The 21974-nt window shown below is 37.4% G+C and overlaps 1 protein-coding gene and 1 long non-coding RNA gene across 2 annotated transcripts in view; one reads left to right on the plus strand and one right to left on the minus strand.

The window, feature by feature from the left end:
* SNTB1 (syntrophin beta 1) overlaps positions 1-21974 on the plus strand; it is a 340635-nt gene that overhangs the window by 222305 nt on the left and 96356 nt on the right. The gene's annotated exons all lie outside the window — the stretch shown is intronic.
* On the minus strand, positions 6131-12218 carry LOC130458338 (uncharacterized). Its single transcript, XR_008917515.1, has 2 exons — positions 11887-12218; positions 6131-6384 (listed from the first exon to the last, which is right to left on the minus strand). It is a non-coding gene; the product is annotated as an uncharacterized LOC130458338 (long non-coding RNA).

Consider the following 21974-nt stretch of genomic DNA (forward strand, 5'->3'; position numbering starts at 1 on the left):
CCACTGCCCCTAGCCCCTAACATAAGATTGGGGAAAGGCCTTTCCTATCCCATTGCTACCCCCAAGCCACCATTTTATTCCTGATTAAAGTATGAACTTTCCACATGTGCCATTACATGACCAAAGAAACAGTATTGCCAAGTCATTTTATTATCCTGGGAAATTAATTTATATTTGTTCTATTAAAATTGAATTAGATTGATTTGAATTGGATCTAGTATCATAATTCTGGAATGGGCTTTTGAAATCATCACATCTATCATCTCTCCCACACTCCCAGTCGGCCATCATGTGATCCTCTCCATGGGCAGGATGAGAATAAACTTTGCTCCCACCCTGTTTCTGCTCCATCATTTTCTCTTCCAGGGCTTCCCTGCCATTCCTTCCCACCCCCTTCTAGCTTATCTCCATCACAACCCTCCAGCTCAGCCTTTCCATGCATAAATTCAAGGCTTCTGGGCCATTGAAATAGCTTTCTAACAGCCCTTCAGTGCCTCTCTGCCACTCACTACCATTCTCCTTACCCCCCTTCCCCAGCTCATCCTTTCTATTGATAAATACTAGGCTTCACAAGCTTGCAATAGCTTTAAGCCATTGTAATAGCTTTTGAACAATCCTTCCTTTTTCTGGGATTTGAAAAGGAGCTTTTTTTTCATGGAAATGTTGGGAACCTCCATGTTTTATAGAAGAGAAAATTGAGGCTCAGAGAGAAACCAATGAAAAATAAAAAAAGAAGAGAGAGAAATAAATGACTTTCCTGAGGTTATTCAACCACTCGGTGGCAGAACCAAGAGCAGAAGTAGGTCTCCTGACTCCTAGTCCCATGATCAGTTACATCATGTTGCCTATTGTTATAGCTAGATAAAAGTTTTTATTAAGTATTTACTATATGTCAAGACTATGACAGGGATGAGGAACAGCCAGTAAAAAAGCCTAGAGTCTGGAAATGGACTGTCTTGTGTGAGGAACAGCAGGAAGGATAAAGGAGGGGGTAAGATGAAAGAAAATTGGAATGGTACAATGAGGCCAGTTTGGAAAGGGATTTGAATGTTAAACCAAAGAGTTTATGTGTGATTCTGGAGGTGATGGAGAGCCATAGGAATTTATTTAATGGGAAGAGGAGACAACATGGTCCCTCTGTACTTTCAGAAGGTTAATCTGACAGCTGAATGGAGAATGGATTGGAATGGGGAGAGACATTAAGCATGATGTCAAAGCAGCAGGCTGTTGCAAAAATGTAGGTGTGAGAGCCAGCAAATAGGGTGGTGGCAGTATCAAGTGAGAGAATATATTAGAGATATTATTAAAGCAAAATTGACCCCAAGTCTATTCCATTGATCCTCCTTTCTGTCTCTAAGCCAGTATCAAATTGTTTTGATGACCACTGCTTAATAGTATAGTTTGAGATCTGGGACTGTGGGGCCACCTTCCTTCCCATTTTTTTTCATTATTTCCCTGGATATCCTTGATCTTTTCTTCTTCCAAATGAACTTTGTTATGGTTTTTTCTAATTCAGTAAAAAAGATTTTTGGTAGTTCGATGGGTGTGGCACTAAATAAGTAAATTAATTTGGGTAGGATGGTCATTTTTATTATGTTAGCTCATCCTACCCATGAACAATTAATTTTTTCCAATTATTTAGAACTAGTTTTAATTGTGTGGAAAGTGTTTTGTACTTGTGTTCAAATAGTTCCTGTGTTTGTCTTGGCAGATAGATTCCCAAGTATTTTATATTGCCTAGGGGGATTTTAAATGAAATTTCTCTTTCCAATTTTTGCTGCTGAGATGTGTTGGAGATATATACAAATGCTGATAACTTAATGTGGGTTTATTTTGTATCTTGCAACTTTGCTAAAGTTGTTAATTATTTCAACTAGCTTTTTGGTTGATTCTCTAGGATTATTTAAGTAGACCATCATATCATTTGCAAAGAGTGATAGCTTGGTCTCCTCATTGCCTATTTTCATACCTTCAATTTCTTTTTCTTCTCTAATTGCTACAGCTAGTGTTTCTAGTACTATGTTAAATAATAGAGGTGATAATGGGCATCCTTGTTTCACTACTGATCTTATTGGGAAGGCTTCTAGTTTGTCTCCATTGCAGATGATATTAGCTGAATGTTTTAGATACATATTGTTTATTATTTTTAGGAAAGGTCCTTCTATTCCTATACTTTCTAGTATTTTCAATAGGAATGAGTATTGTATTTTGTCAAAGGCTTTTTCTGCATCTATTGAGATAATAATGTGGTTCTTGTTGGTTTGCTTGTTGATGTGGTCAATTGTGTGGATAGTTTTCCTTATATTGAACCAGCCCTGCATTTCTGGTATGAATCCTATCTGGTCATGGTGAATAACCCTTGTGATCACTTGCTGGAGTCTTTTTGCTAGTATCCTATTTAAGATTTTTTGCATCTATATTCATTAAGATTGGTCTATAGTTTTCTTTCTCTGTTTTTGACCTGCCTGGCTTTGGAATCAGTACCATATTTGTGTTGTAAAAAGAATTTTGTAAAACTCCCTCTTTGCTTATTCTGCCAAATAGTTTGTATAATATTGGGATTAGTTGTTCTTTGAATGTTTGATAGAATTCATTTGTCAATCCATCAGGCCCTGAGAATTTTTTCTTAGGGAGTTATTTGATGGCTTGTTCAATTTCTTTTTCTGATATGGGGTTGTTTAGATAGTCTATTTCTTCCTCTGTTAGTCTAGGCAATTTATATATTTGTAAATTTCATATATATCACCTAGATTGCCATATTTATTGCCATATAATTGGGCATAGTAGTTTTTTAATGATTGCCTTAATTTCCTAAGAAAGACAGTCTATGACAAGCCCAAAGATCCCAGCTTTGGGGACCAAAACCCACTATTTGATAAAAACTGCTGGGAAAATTAGAAGACAGTCTGGGAGAGATTAGGTTTGGATCAACATCTCACACTCTACACCAAGAAAAACTCAGAATGGGTGAATGACTCGAATATAAAGAAGGAAACTATAATCAAATTAGGTGAACACAGAATAGTATACTTGTCAGATCTTTGGGAAAAGAAATACTTTAAAACCAAGCAAGAGCTAGAAAAAATCACAAAATGTAAAATAAATAATTTTAATTACATCAAATTAAAAAGATTTTGTACAAACAAAACCAATGCAACCAAAAGGGAAGCAACAAATTGGGAAACAATCTTCATAACAAAAACTTCTGACAAAGGTCTAATTACTCAAATTTATAAAGAGTTAAACCAGTTGTACAAAAAATCAAGCCATTCTCCAATTGATAAATGGGCAAGGGACATGAATAGGCAATTTTCAATTAAAGAAATCAAAACTATTAATAAGCACATGAAAAAGTGCTCTAAATCTCTTATAATCAGAGAGATGCAAATCAAAACAACTCTGAGGTATCACCTCACACCTAGCAGATTGGCTAACCTGACAGCAAAGGAAAGTAATGAATGTTGGAGGGGATGTGGCAAAGTCCAGACATTAATGCATTGCTGGTGGAGTTGTGAATTAATCCAACCATTTTGGAGGGCTATTTGGAACTATGCCCAAAGGGCGATAAAAGACTGTCTGCCCTTTGATCCAGCCATAACACTGCTGGGTTTGTACCCCAAAGAGATAATAAGGAAAAAGACTTGTACAAGAATATTCATAGCTGTGCTCTTTGTGGTGACAAAAAAATTGGAAAATGAGGGGATGCCCATCAATTGGGGAATGGCTGAACAAATTGTGGTATATGTTGGTGATGGAATACTATTGTGCTAAAAGGAATAATAAAGTGGAGGAATTCCATGGAGCCTGGAACAACCTCCAGGTAGTGATGCAGAGTGAAAGGAGCAGAACCAGGAGAACATTGTACACAGAGACTATACACTGTGGTACAATTGAATGTAATGGACTTCTCCATTAGTGGCAATGCAGTGATCCTGAACAACCCGGAGGAATCTATGAGAAAGAACACTATCCGAATTCAGAGGAAAAACTGTGGGAGTAAAAACACCAAAGAAAAACCACTGCTTGAATTTATGGGTTGAGGGATATGGTTGGGGATATAGACTCTAAATGATCATCCTAATGCAAACACCAACAACATGAAAATAGGCTCTGATCAACGACACATGTAAAACCCAGTGGAATTACGCATGGGCTATGGGAAGGGTGGGGGCAGAGGTGGGAGGAAAATAATATGATTCTTGTAACCCAGAAATAATGTTATAAATTGACTAAATGAATTAATTTAAATTTTAAAAAAATAAAGCAAAATTGAAAGGGCCATCTAGGTAGCCCAGTGGATGGAGAGTCAGACCTAGAATCAGGAAGACCTGGGTTCAAATCTGACCTCAGAAGGTGTAATTCTGTGCAAGTCACAACCCCAAATGCCTAGCCTTTGCTGCTCTACAGATTAGCATAGATATCAATCCTAAGACAGAAGGTAAGGGTGTTTTCTTTTTCTTTTTCTTTTAAAAAGATAATATTGACAAGACTTGGCAGCAGATTGGGTGGGGGAAGTTGTAAGAGAAAATGAAGAGGCAAAGATGACAGATAGATTTTTAAGCCTGTAGGACTGTAGTGCTCTCAGATGAGAAAGTTTGAAGTAGAGTATGGAGGGGTTTGAGGGTGCTTTATAAACACTCCCCCTTCTGTCCACCTATTGAAATACTCAATGTCACCTTCTCCACCATGAGAGAAAGTTTGGTTTGAGAAATGTTAAGTTTGAATCAATTACTGGACCTCTGATTGGAAATGCTCAATAGGCAGTTGAAGATTTAAGTATATAGCCTAGGGAAAAAAAGGTCAAGTTTATAGTTTTAGGTTTGGGAATCATGTCCACAGATAACAGCGGAATTGGTGAAATTGGATCACAGAGATCATGGAATAGATATAGGGCTATAAGGAAACATAAAGGTAAACTAATCCAAGTCACTCATTTGATAAATGAGGAAACTGAGGCTTGAGTAGGGATTGAGGATGGGAGACTTAATCTTAAGTAACTTGCCCCAAAATCATCTGCAGGGATGGTTCAATATTAGGAAAACTATCAGCATAATTGACCATAATAATAACAAAACCAACACAAACCTTATGGTTATCTCAATGGATGCAGAAAATGCGTTTTGACAAAATAGAATACCTATTCCTTGTAAAAAAAAAAATTAGAAAACATTGAAGTAAATGGTGCTTTCCTTAAAATAATAAATGGCATTTTCCTAAAACCATCAGCAAGCATTATCTGTAATGGGGATAAACTAGAATCCTTCCCATTAAGATCAAGGGAGGGAAACAGGGATGCCCATTATTACCACTACTGTTTAATGTTATACTAGAAATGCTAGCTATAGCAATGAGAGAAGAGAAGAAAACTGAAGGAATTAAAATAACTAACAAGGAAACAAAGTTATCACCCTTTGCAGATGATATGCTAGTATACACAGAGAACCCCAGAGAATCAACCAAAGAACTGATCAAAACAATTGACTACTTTAGCAGAGTTGCAGGACATAAAATAAAATCATATAAATCATCAGTATTTCTATTTACCAGCAGTCATCTGCAATAAATTTTCCATCATTTCCACATTAGCTCTGTTATAGAAGTGAAGAAGACCGCCAAAGAAAAATGATCAGAAAGACAAGAAGAATCCCAATGACAGGATTATGAAAAATGCTCAGATTTAGGGTGGAGGAGAAGAAAGAAAAACTAGTGAAAAAGACAGAGGAGTATTTTTAAAGAAAATCAGTTCTAGAAGTGAATGTCATTGAGATACATTCCAGTAGTTAATCAAAGCATGAATTAACGAATGAAAAGACATGAAGTACTTATTATGTAACAAGTAAGAGATGGGTAGTTGTGTTTGTTTTTTACAATTTGATTTCTAAATATTTTCTCTAATAGCAATCAAATGATAACTTTCACTACCCAGAGTGGACAAAGCACTGGATCTAGAGTCATGATCTAAATAGAAAAATCTGATTTTAGATCCTAGTTTTGTGACTTTGGACTAGTCACCAACTCTGATTGCTTCAGTTTTCTCAACTGTTTAAAAAAGAGAGATTGGTTAAAACCTACCTGTCAAGGCTGTTGTAAGGAGATTCATAAAGCACTTAGTACAAAGTCTGACACATGGTAGGTGCCACTTACATGTTTATTCCCTTCCACTATAATATTGCTGCTATTCATCTACACATCCATTTTTTGTTTAAATTCCAAGTTCCTTGATCACTCACTCCAAATCATCCATCCACTGTATTGCCAACAGAGCTAAAATAAAGGCATGGTCATGTCATTCTACTCTCAGACATTAATTAGGATTGTCCATGAGTTTTCTGGCAGTTTTTTGCCTTTATCTCCTTCGTTTCCTTGACTTTTGGTCCTTTTCTCCTGTAGTGGTTAAAAAAAAAGGAGAAAGAAGATGAAATGTACATCAGTCAACTTATGACAGGAGGTTTGTTGGGAGAAAGAAATCAAATACAATCATCCCTTGCTATATTGAGGTTCACTTATCGCAGCTCACTATATCACAGATTTTGGGTTTTTTTTTTAATCTAATTCTATATTGCAGAGTTTTTGCTATATCACAAGATTTTGTGGATGAATATCGTACTGTACACACTGGAAATGCAGTATGCCACTACTGCTTGCACAAGTTTGCCAAAATGAGATTGTACATGGCACACTATTGGCTGATGGAATTTAAGGTGACCAACCACAGCGCTATTCTATATCCTGGGCACTGATTGTCTCAGTGTTTATAAGAGTATCGGAAAGGTTAATAAGAGTGTGGAAAAGGTTTATAGGAGAGTGGAAAGGGTTTATAAAGTCTTAAAATATATATAAATAATAAAATTAATATAACACAGCTACTTTATGAATTTTCACTTATCGAGGGAGTCTCTGGAATGTAACTCCTGCAACAGGTGAGGGATCACTCTAAAGATAAAAGTTTAGGAGGGAGTTGTCTCTAGTTCCTCTATGCTGCTACCTAGGCCTGCAACAAAATTCTGTTCCTGTTCAAAAGTTCACAATTTAGCATGCATTAAGTACCTGCTTTTATCCTTTTCCTCTCCTTCCCATTCTTCTGGATGAATTTAACCATTTTCCTGCTCAAAACACAAAATACACATGGATGTGTGTGTGTGTGTGTGTGTGTGTGTGTGTGTGTGTGTGTGTGTGTGTAATTTTCGGTGCCATTGAGCAGCTTCTGCTGAAATTCACTAACCCAGGGTTTAGCTAAAGAGAGGATTATAAGCCTTTAGCCAGATTAGCTCATTTTGGGGACAAATAGGTGACACATTGGATAGAGTACCAAACCTGAAATCAGGAAGACTCATCTTCCTTAGTTCAAATCTGGCCTCAGACACTGACTAGGTCACTGTGTGACCCTGGGCAAGTCATTTAACTCTGGTTGCTTTAATTTCATCATGTGTAAAATGAACTGGAGAAGGAAATGACAAACCACTCCAGTATTGTTGCCAAGAAAACTGGGGTCATGAAGAGTCAGACTGACTAAAAAATGACTGAACCTTGTAAAAAGCTCATTTTCATTCAGTCCAACAAGTAGTAACTGAATACTTGGAGTATGCTCTGGGCTGAAGAAAATCAAAAGGAAACCCATTCTTAATCATGTTGTTTTCCTGTTCATAACTTTGTTGTAAAAGCAAGACTTACTCTTTACATAATTTGAAAACAACACAGCAAGACCTTATATGATAAAGGGAAAAGGATATATTAGTTCAAAAATACTTTTAGCAGTTTGTTTTTGTAATAGCAAAGAACTGTAAGTTGAGGGGATACTCATCAATTGGAGAATAGTTGAACAAATTTTAATAATAGTAATAATAATGCCTAGCATTTATATAGCATTTGCTTTGTACAAGGCTAAATATGGTGCAAAATACCTTAATGTTATCATCTTATTTAATACTCATTATAAGCCTGGGAGACGGGTGGTATTATTATCCCCATTTTTCAAATAAATAAACTGAGGCATGGAGATTAAGTGACTTGTCCTATACCACACAGTGTTTAAGGCCAGATTCTGACTCAGGTACTCCTGATTCCTGGTCCAGCACTCTATCCATTATGCCACCTAACTGCCCCTTGTACATAAATGTAATGGGATATTATTGTGATTGTTGAGTCACTTCAGTCATGTCTGACTCCTCATGCCCTCATTTGGGTCTTTCTTGGCAGATCCTGGAGTGGTTTGCCATGTCCTCCTGCTCCTTTTTTCAGATGAGGAAACTGAGGTAAATAGGGTTCAGTGACTTGCCCAGGATCACATAACTAGTAAGTGTTTAAGGTCAGATGTGAACACAGGTCTTCCTAATTCCAGGCTCAGCACTGTGTCCATTGAATGGAATATTATTGTACTCTAAAAGTCTGTGAATATGATGGATTCAAAAGTAATGGGCAGACATGTAGAGTGATGCAAAATATAGTAAGCAGAACTAGAGAACAATCCACATAGTTACTGCCCCAGTGTAACTGAAAGAATAATCACAAAATGATTAAAACAAAAACTGTGAAATGATAATGTGCAAGCCTGGCCCTTGAGAAGAATTGGGAAAAGGTATCTACTTCCTTTCTCCACAGTGGCAGGAGACAAGGTGTGCAGCACTTCAGATAGTGTCAAACTCTCTTGATGTATCAGCTGTACTGAACAATTTTTTAAAAAATTCTTTGTAAAAAGGAGTGTTTCCCTGAAAGACAGTGAAGTCATTCCTGTTGAGTTTAAGGACCAATCGAGGTATTTGAAAGACAGTTGGATATGGGAGACTGGAAGTCCCTAGTGGGGTTGGGGCAGGACAAGTCATTTTGAAAAATGTGGGTCATGTTAAATCAAGATATATCATTACAAACGTATTTTTTAAATCCTTACCTTCCAACTGAGAATCAATACTGTGTGTTGGTTCTAAGGCAGAAGAGCAACAAGGACTAGGCAGTGGGGGTTAAGTAACTTGCCCAGGGACACTAAGTTAGGAATTATTTGAATCTGGATTTGAACCCAGGACTTCCAGCCTCCTGACTGACAAATATATTTTTTAAAAATCAATACACTCTATTATCTTTGAAAATATATGTCCTAAAGTTTAGCACAGTGTAAGGGAGAAAGTGTTGGATTGGTGGTTAGGAAATGGTAGTCTACTCCATCTTCAAAATTCCTCACTTGATTAGTTCATCTCCACTAGCTATTAACCTATATCTCTCCTCTCCTTTGTGGCTTTGAGTCTTTGAGAAGACTATTTACATTGGTGCCTCTAATTTCCTTACTTCTTGGTTGTTCATCATTCTTTGCAGTCTGGCAGTGATGGAGTCAATTCACTCCTCTAGTTATCCATTCACTAGTCTATAAGATTTGACTGTTGGATTAAAGAATCTTTCAAGTACCTTCCAGCTGTCCTTGATCCAACAGTGTACAACCCTCCCTTCACTGTACTCTCTTGCGGGAGGCAGGCAGCACCAGAATAAGAAACAGCGCTGATTGTGTTGTGCATGTCTGGTGGTAGTCATGGAGAAAAAGGATTTACGTGACTTTGCCAAGAAAATGTTTTGATTGAAAATAAAAGCAGTGTATCTGAATCATTCTAACAAATCAGATACTCTGGTTGCTCTGACCTTTTGGGAGGAAAAAAAACAGAGAAGTTTTTGTTTTGGTTTTCTAGAGGAAAGGTTACATTCTTTATAATTTTAAACACAGTAAGGTGGATTTATTTGTTTTGGTTTTCTAGCAGAACAAAAATGCCCCAAATTGGCATTCTTTTATCCATAACCATTGGCTTAGGAATAGATGCTGTTCAGACCATTGATCTCTTGTAATGCATCTTATTATTCCATCCTTCTAAAAAAGTGAAATTGATAGTAAGGCGATGACTGCATCTGATAATTCCACCCACCCTCTTTTTTAGCTTCCTTTTGTGTCTTGTCTGCTTTCTTGACTGTAAACTCTATGAAGGCAAGAACTGTCTTTTAGTATTTGTATCCCTGACACTTAGGACATTGCCTATCATGTTGTATTGTTATGTCATTTCAGTCCTGTCCAACTCTTTGTGTCCCCATTTGGGGTTTTCTTGGCAAAGATACTGGAGTGGTTTGCCATTTCCTATTCCAGCTCATTTTACAGACCAGGAAACCAAGGCAAACAGGGTTAAGTGATTTGCCCAGCATTACACATATAGTAAGCACCTAAAACCAGATTTAAACTCATGAAGATTAGTCTTGGTGACTCTAATCCTGACACTGTCCACTGTGCCACCTTGTTGCCCAGTTCATTATGTTGGGAAGATACAAATGTACCCAAGGCAGAGGTGAGGAGAGAGTGCTCTCTAGACTTGGGAAACTGCTTTCATTAAGGCAGATACAAATAGATAGCTAGCAGACCAGGGCAGGTAGGATGGAGTGCCAGTCTAGAGTGAGGAAGACCTGAATTCAAATCCAGATCAGACACTTACTAACTGTGCAACTTTAGGAAAGTCACTTAACCCATTTGCTTCAGTTTTCTCACCAGTAAAATGAATTGGAAAAGGAAATGGCAAGCCAGTCCAGTATCTTCACTGAGAAGTATTCCCCTCAAAAAAAAAAAAAAGAAGGGATTATAAAGAGTTTGACATGACTGAAAATAACTAAACAACAATAGTAAAATTAGATTGTAAGCTCTGTGGAGTCAGGTAATGTCTTTTCTTTACTTATTTTTATTCCCAGTCAATGCCTAATAATAGTTTTTTTTAATTGAATTGAATCATAATCATGCTTGGATACAAATAATTTGGAGGTTGCTAAATGGCTCAGTGGATAGAATGCTGGGCTTGGAATCAGAAAGACCTGAGTTCAAGTGTGATCTGAGACCCTTCCTAGCTGTGTGATCCTGAGCAAGTCACTTAACCCCCATTGCCTAGCCTTTGCTGTTCTTCTGCCTTGTAACAAATACACAGTATTGAAGGTAAGGTAAGATGGAAAGTAAGAGATTTTGTAAATAAATAAATTTAAAGCCCAAGTTAAATGCTACATTCTCCAAGTAGCATCCCCAGTTGTTTTTAGACTAACATAGCACTTTGCCTTGCTTCTTTCCAAATGAATTTATCAAATAATATTATATATCAGAACTTTCTCCATAGTAGAGTCCTACCTCCTTGCTAGGAATTTGACTTATCTAAAGTGTACCTTTCTTCCTTCTCCCTTTTCTCCTTATTCTTCCTTTTTGACCTTCCCTTCCTTATCCCTTCTATACATCACTCTCCATCCACACCCATTCCACTTCCTCTTATGACAAAGAAAAATAATCACATTAAACCAATTGACATGCCACATTCCACATCCATAGTCCCCCACCTCTCCAATAAAAGGAAAGTGATCTATTTCCTGATCTCTCCTCTGAGCCAAGATTACTCATATAACATCCTAACTATTTTCTCCAATGTGCAACATAAATCTTTGTAGATTGATTGAATGATGGCTATGATTCGTTTCATAACTAAAAAAGAAATTGGCTTTTTAAAAAAAATTTTTTTGTCCTCATCATCTTCTTTCTCTTAAAACCAGAACTGGCTTATGTTGTTTCCTTGACAGAAAAATATTTGGAGTTAAGGGTTCTTCTTCAAACCCTCTGCTCACAGAGCCACTCAGCTCCCTTAAATACAGATCAAGTGGTATTTGGTTCCTGGAAATATGATTATGGCATTGTGACTTACAGCCCTCTGTTGTCTTGGTGGCAAGCCATATAAACTCTTCACAATGGTTGAAAAGCAAATTGATCACAGTGGAGGCTCCCTGGGACCTCCTAAGAGTTTTTTCCTCTCCTCAATTTTTAATGAGGACCCATATTAGTCACCTTCCCCAATGGCTACTTTGAAAGAAATGTGTTCATGGCGGTGCCAGGCTGCTGACCTTTTCTTTCGATGAGTCCTCAGCTGAGACTCTGACCCAAGCCCAAACATATTGTTGGATCAATCATGTTGATTCTTGGCTCTGATACTAATGTGCAGTTAATGAGTTGTACGGTGTACGCATTAACCTCAGCCCCAGCGGTGCTGATGCCAGACTCACAGCGAGACCGTGGAAGGAAAGAACGAGGTGGTGGGGGTTGGGTCAGGACAAGGCCCAGTGCGTTGGCATTCTAATAGAAGTGGGCAATTAGAACAACAGTGTTCCAATAGCACCAGTTCATGGCTTGTGGGAAGTAATAAGCAATCAAGGGAGGGGGAAAAAAAAACCCATGCTGTCTTATATCTTCTTTTTAAAAAAAAAAGTCCCTTCACATCATAAAGGTGCTTTATGAACTGTGAAATAGGGAGGAAAGTTGGGATGTTTAAACAGTCAGGTAATGGCTTTTATTACCAAAGGGAAACTGACTTCCAGGCCCGCTGTTGAGTAACATTAGATTTAAGACCTTCAGGCATTGCCATGTGGCAGTGACCACATTGACAGTGTGACTTTCAAGGCAGCACCATGTTGTCTCTTTCCAAAAGCAGGGCTAGACGAAGGGCATGAGTGTTGGTCCTACTCTGGCCTCAGATGCATTTTTTTCCAAGTTCTCTGTGTACAAAAGTTTGGAGCAGCTTTTTTGAAGAGGTAGCATGGGGTGAGCACCTCTGTGGCATAGAGGGGTACACATAGGAATTTTATAGGAAAAGGATGCTGAGAGTTGTTATGGGGCACATAAAAACATTAGTAATTAGTTGGAGGGTTTTCAAGTTAGGGCCTGGGTATACCCAACTGTAGCGTTGCCTTCCTAGAAAGATCTAATGGAAAGAGCACTGAATCTAAAAAAAGAAGCCTTGGAATCAACTCCCTGCTGGCTCGTACGAGCTATGTGAGCTTGGGAAAGTCACTGATGTCACTGAGTGTCGGTTTCCTCATCTGTAAAATGAAGATGATATTTTCATCACCTTCCTTATAGAATTATTATTAGGTAAGAACTTTATAATCCTTAAGACACTCTGAGCTCTAATGTAATGTCAGTGTTATGATGTTTAGTTTTGTGGTGTTTTACATATATAATTTAATATTAATATTTATATTTTATAGGTAGTTTAATAGTACAATGTTTAGTGTTATGGTAGAAAGAATACTAGACTGAGAATTAGGGAAAAAAAGCTTCTAGTCAACTCTGTGACTTTAGGCAAATCCTTCAATCTCCTCTTCTGCCCCTTAAGACTGATGCTGTTGAATAATTTTGGTCTCTAAGAAGTAACTGCCAGGAGTGGAGTTGTAGCCTATATGGTAATGCTCTGGCTTTGGAAACAGTATATCTGGGAGTGAAACCTTGATCTGCTAAGTATTACCTGTGTGATCATGGGCAAGTGACTTCCCCCTCTGGAGACCTCAGTTTGTTCAATTGTAAAATGAAGATGTTAGACTTGTTCAGTCATTTCAGTGTGTCTGACTTCTTGTGGCCCTTTTTGGAGATTTCTTGACCGATACCAGAGTGCTTTGCCATTTCCTTTTCTAACTCATTGTACAAACGAGGAAACCGGGGCAAATAGGGTCAGGTGACTTGCCTAGGGTCACACTGTTAGGAAGCATCTAAGGCTACATTTGAACTCAGGGCTTCTGGACTCCTGTCCTAGCATTCACTCTACTGTGCCACCTAACTGCTCCTGGGTGTTGGACTACATCAATTCTGTAAATACCTACGAATAAGTATTATGACAGTTATTGGGGCCAGCTATGTGCCAAATTGTATAGTAAAGTTTGTTTTCATATAGTAGATGAAGTTTTTGTTTGGGCAGTCTTCTTTTTCTGTTTTTCTCTTTGGGGTATCTCTGGCGGTTGCTGTGAGCAGAGCTACATTCTGGGGCATGTCACCTGCTCTATAATGGAATCTGGAAGCCTGAAGCTGCCCCTAGCCAAATGCTACCTGGCTGACTACTTGTCAGTTGAGGCGTTTGCTTCTTCCATTCTTACCTTTGATTCTCAGCCCTGGTCCCCAACAAGGACCAGAATGCAGAGAGACAGAAAAATCAAAGGTTTTCTTTGTCATCTTTGCCATTTCCTTCATCCTTTGCTTCAAAGAATTAGGAAATTCCACTTGGGGACACCATGGATAGAAGTTCCTTCCCATCAATATTCTAATTAGAACCCTGAAGATAATTAAATCTACAAGCTTCTCCATATTTGGTGTTCCCACTGTCAAGTGGCTAGCAAGTTCCTACCTCTTGCTTCTTTGTTCCCTGTGATTCTTTCAACATCTGGGCAAGTGAAAGTAATATAGTAGAGTGAAAAGCACTATCTCTGGATCCAGAAAACAAGTGCAAACTCTGCCTTTCACACGTACTGTTTGGGATATTTGGCAGTCATTTAAACTCCAGGGGACTCAGTTTTATCATCAATAAAATTAAGAGTTTAGACCAGATGGACCCTGAGGTTCCCCTCAATTCTCTATCCCTGCACTGCCACCCCTATCCAGCTCATCCTTTTGTAGTCACCCTTCTCCTTTCACTCTTTCCCCTGGAGCCCCTGATTTGTGTTAATAAACTTCCCTTTATCCTACATATCTCCTTTCTTAAAAAAAAAAAAAACCCTTGCTTTCCATCATAGTATTGATACTACGTGTTGGTTCCACATTTCAAGGCAGAAGAGTGGTAAGGATGAGGCAGTACTCAGGAACATGCAACTTGGAAGTATCTGAGGTCAAATTTGAACCCAGAACCTTCCACACCTTTAGATCTGTATACATCACTTTCTAATGACTCTGTGTCCTGTTACTCTTAGAACACAGTTTTCTCCAGAACTGTGTACCTTTACCACGCTCTCCAGTTCTAGGAGCACTTTTCCTTAAACTCTCCAGAATGCTAGATCAAAGAGTTCAACTCTGCTTCTCACAGTTCCAACTTCTTTCTCTTCTAGCAACACTTGCCACCCTTGAAGTTTACATTGCCCAGTGAATCCTGGGAGCTCTCATCTATGGAGCTCCAAGTCACTCCCATTCCTTTGTGGAGGAATTCAATACCTGGCTCATGGTTTATTTCACTAGCCCACTTCCTATCTTTATCTTTCATGATTTCAGTATTCCAATTGATGTGCCATTAAACACCAGTAACTTTCCAATACCTTAGTCTCTTTAATCACTCAGTCAAAAAGGATTGATTTGAGAGTTTTTATTTGCCAGACACTCAACTAAATGCAAGATATACTTATAAAAGGCAAAACCAATCCCTGCCCTCCTGGAACTTATATTCTAATGTATCCTTATTCCTCTGTGGAAGTCTTCCAACATGGGAAAATAGAGGTCATCGCTAATGACTGAGGATCACCACAAACTACATTGCCTTCTCTGCCACAGAATGTTTAATTGATGATGTGAAAAATCAAGTTGCAGTGAACCCAATTAACACCGTTTGGGGTACCAGATGTCTGATTGGTTGCAGAGTTGACAATGAGGTTGTGTAGTCAAGCATGAAATATTGGCCTTTCATGGTGATGAATGATGTAAACAGGCCTAAGGTCCAAGTGGAGTACAAAGGTGAGTTCAAGAAGAAATACCAGAGGAAATGTCTTTACAGTCGTGACCAAGATGAAAGAAATTACTGAAGCTTACCTTGGGAAGACTGTCACAAATGCTGTCATCACAGTGCAATACAGGCCACCAAAGACCTTGGAACCATTTCTGATCTCAGTGTGTTCCATATTGTCAAAGAGCCAACTCTACTTCTGTCATGACTTGGACCAAAAGGTAGATACCAAGAGAAGTATGTTAATCTTTAACCTTGCATGTAGCATTTTCAATGTCTCCATTCTTAACGTTGAAGATGTCATTTTTGATGTCAAATCCACAGCTAGGATACCTATTTGGGGCAGAAGGACTTTGACAACTAAATTGTCAACCATTGCTGAGTTCAAGTGAAGGCATGAGATCATCTGTGAGAACGAGAGGGCTGCCTGCCAACTATGCACTGTTTATGAATGTGCAAAAAATACCATCTCTTCCAGGATCCACACCATTATTGAGATTGATTCCCCCCCCCACTCTGTGAAAGTATCAACTTCTATATCTCTATCACCTGTGCCCATTTTGGAACGATAAATGGGGACTTCTTCCATGGCATACTGAGCCCCGTGGGAAAGACCTTAAAGGGAAGAGGATACAAAACTAGATGAGTCACAAGTTCATGACATCATCTTAGTGAATGGTTCTACTTGTATCCCTCAGATCCCAAAACTCCACAGGACTTCTTCAAAGTCAAGGAATTCAATGATGAGACTGTTACCTGTGATTCAACTATGCAGGCTTCCATCTTATCAGATGCCTTTGAGCATCAGTCCTGTTTCCCTTGGTATTGAAACTGCTGAAGAAATATTGAGAATTCCAGTCTAACACATTATCGCCATTCCTCCCAAGTAGACAGAGATCTGTCTTCCTATACAGACTCCACACTCATTCAACCAGCCTGGTGTGCTTATTCTGGTTTACAAATCAATGACAAAGGATGACAACTTGCATGGCAAGTTCGAGCTCACAGGAATTCCCCCTATTCCCAGGGGTGTTTCTTAGATTGAGGTAACATTCGTCATTGATGAAGATGGTATCTTCAGTGTGTCTGCTGGATAAGAGTACAGACAAAAAGAATATGATCACTATCACCAATGACAAAAGTCATCTGAGCAAAGAAGACATTGAGCACATGCCTCCAGGAGGCTGAGAAATAGAAGGCTGAAGTTGAGAAGCAGAGACAAAAGGTGCCTTCCAAGAACTCTCTAGTATGTAATGCTTTCAACATTGAGAATGAGAAACTAGGACAGAATTGATGAAGACAAACAGAAGATCTTTGACAGTCATAATGAAATAATCATCTAATCATAAGAACCAGACTACTGAGAAGGAAGAATCTGAGCATCAACAGAAAGAAATGGAGAAGGTCTGCAATCCATCATTACTAAGCTAAAGAGCAGGGGGCAAGACAAAAGGCATGCCTGGGTTCCCAAGGGGTAGAGTAGTCCTATCTAGACATGCTTTTCCTGGACCCATCATTGAAAAAGTTGACTTAAAACACCAGTAGAAAAAACATTCCACACAGTTTTCTGAAAATTAAAGGACTGAATTTTGTAACCAAGGCAATGGTAGTTTTAAAAGCAACATTTAAGCTATGGTATTCATCTAAGCATTCAAAATGCTTGAATTGTAGAGGAGAGGAATGAAAGGAAGTGCATTTTTAAAAAAACTTTTTTTAAATGTTTACATTTTCTTTTAGAATCAGTGCTGTTTTTTGGTTCCAAGGCAGAAAAGCAGGAAGGGAGGTTAATGGAGGTTAAGTGATTTGCCCAGGGTCACACAACTAGAAAGCATCTGAGGTCAGATTTGAATTCAGGACAATGGCCTGGCTCTCAATTCACTGAGCCACCTTTACTGTCCCCAACAACAATGCATTTTTAACAGTACTGTAAACTAAGTAAAAATGCATTTCTTGGTCCGCAAAATAAAATCTATTTACAATTGAACAAAAAAAATTATCTGTGTATATGTCATATCCCCAATAGAACTGAAGCTTCTTTTTTTTAATGTTATTTAATTAATTAATTTTGAATATTTTCGCATGGTTATATGATTCATGTTCTTTCCCTCCCCTCCTCTTCACCTTTTCCATAGCCAATAAGCAATTCCACTGGGTTTTAAATGTATCATTATAACGGAAGCTTCTTGAGGTTGAGGATTGATACTTTAAAAAATCTCTATTACCCAGCAGAGTGCCTTGTATCTAGTAGGTTTAAATTTTTTAATTTAAAAAATGTTGGCTGCTAGGCATATTTGTTACAAAAGTTTCATTTTTCTTTTAGTGGGATGGAGAAAAAATAAATCTTCGTTCAATGAAAAGTAGGTTAAATGAAAGATAATAAATAAAAAGAAAGAAATATAGGTTATTGCCACAATTGTTGCTGCTCTTCCCCTACCATGCTCCTGCCTGCATTACATTAGTCTCTTGTTGCCCATATCTAACCAAAGGTCCAGATCATAGAGTCTGACCAAGGTGTGCCAGGTTCCAAAATGATCCCTTTCTTCTTTGGGTTTCTTTGACGAATACCTACTCAGTGCTCAATAAATGACTGATGGTGCCATTGTTGCTCACATGAAGATTGAAATGATTCTTTACTATATTACTTTTACTAAGACTATTTATATTCTGAAAGAGCATGCCTTAAGTCAGCAACAGTGCCTTAACCTAGGGGAATGAAACTCTAATGGCAGAATATTGTGTCCCTTTGCCGAACAAGTGAGAGAGTTATTAGGGGTGAGAGAATATTTTTGAGAGCACATGCCATGCAAACAGCTGCCCACTCTTCTTATACATAAGGCCAACTGACAAATAGTCAGTAATTTTCAATAGTCACCATGTACAGACTGTGTTAATTCCCCAAATCAATCTCATCTGTAGTTCTCAACCTTTTTAATTTCAGGACCCCTTTATACTTTAAAAATTACTGAGGACCTCAAAGACCTTTTATTTAGTTGAGTTATATCTATTAATATTTATTCTATTAGAAATTGAAATAATAAAAATTTAAACGCTTTACTCATTAATTCACTAAAATAAAAATAATAAACCTATTTCATAGAAACATAAATACAATTTTAATAAAAATTACTTTATTTTCCAGAATAAATAGTAAGAAAAAAGCATTCCTTTACATATTTTTGCATTATATCTAATGCCTAACTTAATAGAAAAAAATCTATATTATTGTATCTTCTACATTCAATCTATTGTGATGAGTTGTTTAGACTGAAGTATATGAAGAAAATCCAGCCTCCCACAGATAAGTAGTTGGAAAAGGGAGGAGTATTTTAATAGCCTTCTCCATGTAGTTATGGATATTCTTCTTTGATACCAAAACTCAACAATTCATAATTCCTTAAAGCTTAATTGCAAGGTAGACTCTGAACTTGTACCTATGAACTTTTCATATTTGGGTACATTAAAACCCGTTGTTTTATCAGGCACTTTGAATGGATTTTTTACTTATGCACAATTTTATGAATTCATGAATTAGTAATTTGGAAAATATTGATGAATTTTGCATATCTTCCAAATGTTGACACATTCCATTATGTAGTATCAAAAATGACATTCCTTAATATCACTATTGATCTCAGCAGAAAAGTCTTTAAGTATTTGGAAGCTGTCAGGATCAGCATGATATATACAAGTTTTCCAAAATTCTGTTTTTCACTTAAAAGTTTGAATTTTATCATTAGCAACAAATACTGTCAGTTGTTTTCCTTGAAGTGACAGGCTCAGTTCATTCATTTTCCAAAAAATGTCTGCCCAAATACCCAAGTCTGAATAATCATAATTTGTCAATTAATCCATCAATCAATGAACATTTATCAAGCATCTTCTGTGTTCCAGGCAATATGCCATGTCATTCTTTCAAGTAAAAATGGTGTCTCTTGAAAAAAAGTGGCTAGTTCAGTTTGCAGGTCAAAGGATCATACTAGTACTTTTCCTTCAGATAACAATCGTGCTTTGGTATGTAACAGGACTTTCTCTTCCCTTCCCATGTTGTCCCACGGAATATTAAAAGGATGTGTACTGAAGAGTCATGATTCAAAAAAATTAATCATTTTTATTGTTTTATCCAGGATATTTTTGAGTAAAACAGTCAGTTTTTTTATTTTTTGCTTTGAGTGTGTGGCGGGGAAGAATACAATGATTTCGTTGATTGTGCTAAGGTGTCAACAGCTTTTTTGCCCCTCATTATTTTTGCTCCATTAGTGCAAATGTCAACCCATTTCAAGGATAAGCCAAAAGATTCAAGAAAAGTTATTCAACATTCAGAATATTTTTAGCACCACTTGTTTGTTGCCTAGCATTCACATGAAAGACTTTTGATGACTAGATCCTAGACAAGAGAGACAGAAAGTCCAGCCACATCTGGAGACCCATCCATTTGTATGGCAGAAGTACAATTCTGCAGAGGAAATGTTGATTCAGTCTTCATGTTTACAACTAAATATTTAATTCACAGGTCTTAAAACCTCTAGAAAATTCTATTCTCTAATCATGTGGGAATGAGAGTGAAAAAAGCAAATAACCTCTTAGTATTATTAGGAAAATTGTTTTGACCTCTTGAAAGAGTCTCAGAGACACCTGGAAGTCCCTGGACCACACTTTGAGAACTGTTGGTCTAGATTATCCCACTGTCTCCAGCCAGAGATATCAGAAAAATGAGCCATCTCAAATATAAAGACTTACAGTGACTGATTTTATGTAGCCTTATATATCATGCCATTGACTAGTAAGTAGTATGTTGATTGAGTGAAAGTTTTTGCTTCTTTTATCTTAAAGACACCACAGTGTAGTAGAAAGAGCCCTTTTTTGGAGGCAGGAAACCTGGTTTTGAATCCTGCTTTAGTCTTGCGCAAGTCAACTGTTTTAAATCTCAGTTTCTATGTCTCTAAAATGGGTTTGAAAAAACTGCACTCTCAGAGCTATTCAGAAGAAAAGTACGTTGCTAATTTTCAGGTTCTGTATGCATGTGGATTACTCTCAGATCTGTGAAAATTATGCCTTCAAAGATGATAGTTCTCATTTAATTTCATTCTTAAACTATTTTCATGGTCTCCACTTCCAGGAAGGACATGGAAAATCATCTCAAACAATTAAAATGTTTATTTGAAATGAATAGTGGGTAAAACAAGGGATGTCTTTTCATTCATTTATTGTGATCTTGGTCAAACTATATCCCCTCTCTGAGTTTGTTTCACCTTAGAGAAACTCTCTGAGTTTGTTTCACCTGGCATAGTGGATAGAGTGCCACACTTGGAATTCCAATCCTATCAAACTGAGTTCAAATCCCATCAAAAAGTTGTATTAGCTTTTCCACCATGGAGAATCCTTTTACTCTCTCTGACTTTCTATTTCTCACTTGTTAGAATGGAGATAACAGCATTTATAGTGCCCTACATCAAAGGGTTGCTGAAATGATGTATGAGATAATGTGCTTAGTAAATATTATATATGTCTATATATCGAAATATATGTTATTATATTATATATAACAACATAAGCCTATATATACAGAAATAGTATTATATGTTCCTATATAAAATGTGTGTATGTGTTACATGTTATATGTACACCTGTATATATATGCACATATGAGTACATATTCTAATGATACAGATAGGATATCTGTAAAACAAGGAGGTGAGGAAATATCAAGGATTCTTATTATTTGTGTTATGATCCTCATTAGCACTCTGGTGAAGCCTATAGACCCTTTCTAAGAAGAATGTTTTTAAATATCTAAAATAAATATATATAGGATTACAAAGGAAGCTAATAATATAGAAATGTTATAATTTTTTAAATTCACAGAAATCAGGTTAAGAATCACTGGACTAGATGTTCTCCAAGGCTCCATCTTATTCAAAATGCTATGATTCTATGAGATTCGTCCATTAACTCATTTTTATTGGAACTAATAACCATCAACTAACCTGATTGCTATTTATTATGCTCCATTTCCTTCCCTGTCAACCCTAAAATCATGAAATCCTAGAGTCAGTCAGGACCCCAAAGTTCTTTCAGACCCAGAGCCTGCTGAATGTGGGAAGGTGAAGGTGTTGATAAGGAGCAGAATTGCTAAATCTAATGGAAAAGAAGGATAAATAAAAAGTCAGCTTAGTCTACATAGTGAATTTTCAAGTATTGACTGTGCCTGCCCTAAAAACAAGGTCTTAATTCCAAGCTCGGTTGGGTATTGAATAATAAACATTGACTTTAGCTCAACATGAGTTCATTTCTACACTAATAAGGTAAGTTAGTGTTTATTTACTGTTTCTATGTGCCCAGCCAGCATGTTAGATCCTGTGGATGTTATAAAAGGTATAAGATATAGTCCCTGTTCTTAGTATGCCTCTATTCTACTTAGAGGAGCAAGTCATAAACACAGGGAAACAATTCAAGAAGAATATAAGATAACCTCCATCAAACTGCTTGCTAGGACTTCAGACACTCCCTAGCTCGGTGACCCTG

The sequence above is a fragment of the Monodelphis domestica genome, chromosome 3 (assembly GCF_027887165.1).
Source record: "Monodelphis domestica isolate mMonDom1 chromosome 3, mMonDom1.pri, whole genome shotgun sequence".
NCBI classification, from domain to species: domain Eukaryota; kingdom Metazoa; phylum Chordata; class Mammalia; order Didelphimorphia; family Didelphidae; genus Monodelphis; species Monodelphis domestica.